This window comes from Staurois parvus, unplaced genomic scaffold, assembly GCF_062004578.1.
Source record: "Staurois parvus isolate SC_StPar_1 unplaced genomic scaffold, SC_StPar_1.0 ptg001980l, whole genome shotgun sequence".
In the NCBI taxonomy this organism is placed as follows: Eukaryota; Metazoa; Chordata; class Amphibia; order Anura; family Ranidae; genus Staurois; species Staurois parvus.
The window spans coordinates 157086-158760 of NW_028319776.1; positions in this window are offsets into that span (position 1 = coordinate 157086).

Genomic DNA, 1675 nt, shown 5'->3' on the forward strand with positions numbered 1-1675 from the left:
AATCGGCTAGCAAAACCTAGTAAGGTTTCAAGCCGAGGGCGAAGACCCTCAAGGGAGGGGCAGAAAATCAGTCAGTCATCTGGGGCCTTTTGTGAGGAGGACCTTGAATGTTTCTTCTTGCCCTGTCATTGCCATTGCTGGGTGAAAGGTATAGTGTGTCATCGGTGGAAAAGGCCAATCCGGCAAGGACATTTGAGGCAGTTCAAAGGTGCCAAGGAAGTTGGGTAGGTCCCCAAGAGAGAGGAACTGTGCAGTCTTGCCATTGTGAGAGGCTTGGAGTTGGAAAGGAAATCTCCACCGGTTCTTGATGTGGCGATCTTGAAATAGTTGCGTGAGCGGCCTTAGGGCCCTTCGCATATTCAAAGTCTGATGGGAGAGGTCTGGAAGGAGCATGACAGGAGTCTTGTTAAAGAGTATAGTGTCTTACGTACTGGCTGTGCACATGATGGCATCTTTGACCTTGTAAAAATGAACTCTGTATAGTGTGTCACGCACAAACGAGGAGCCAAGATTCCTCAGTCCCGAGGTCCTATGTACTCGATCCAATTCAAAGGGCGCATCTTTGGGCTGCTGTAATAGTTGATTGAAAATAGCCGTAGCTGCTGCTGCTAGGTCCTTAAGTTTCCAGATTCTGATGTTGTTGCGATGGTTCCTATTTTGGAACAAGGATGAATTTGCACAGACATACCATCAAAAAACAAAAGAAGATGAGTTCTGCATACCTGTGGGACACCATTTCGCACAACCGGACCACACTATGGAAGACCTCAATATTTTACTTCTTAAAGGAAACTTCAAAACTATTCAGGAAAGGAAAACTTTTGAACTAAGAATGATATTTCTATTTGATACAAGAGACAATGGCCTTAATTTGGACTCATTATCCAACAGTTTTACGACCCCCTCTGTGAGTGTTGCCCCCCCCCCCCAGTCTTTGCTTTTGCTCTGTCTTATCGCTAGTACATGTGTTTATGTGTGTTTTTTTTCTGTTTTTTTTTCCTCCCCTTTTAACATTCTGATAAAACTTTGTGAAATAGTACTGCCTGGACCTTGAAGAAGGGGACATACCCCGAAAGCTTGTCCTCAAAATTGTATGTTAGTGCAAATAAAAAAAGTATCACGGACAGTACTCAGTTGTTTCTGTTCCATGCGAACACATATCTTTTTTGAGTTCAGATATCTCCTGTCTGTATGTCTTTTCAATGTGTTTTACATAGTGCTCAAAATCATCCTTGGTAGGCAGGGATTCAATGTAGGAATGCAAAAATCTGATGTTGGACTGCAGGTCCCAGCCATCCCCAGCAGGTCCCAGCCATCCCCAGCAGGTCCCAGCCATCCCCAGCAGGTCCCAGCCATCCCCAGCAGGTCCCAGCCATCCCCAGCTGTTATAAATTTTTTGTAAAATACTAATTACTAATTACTACTATTACTATTAATGACACTTTTATTTTATATTTCTGCCTGACATCTCTCTCCCTCCCAAATTGCTTCCTATTATATAGGATGAGATTCTGGGCCTCAAATATGTACAATACTTAGACAACGTGTTTGTAAAATTAGGTTTCACTTAAAATGTCTTGGTGAAATATGCCTACTTCCTGCCTTCAAACCCCCATCACATCCTACAGAATGTGATTCAGTTCAGCAAATAATTCAATTTCCTTTAACAAAAAGC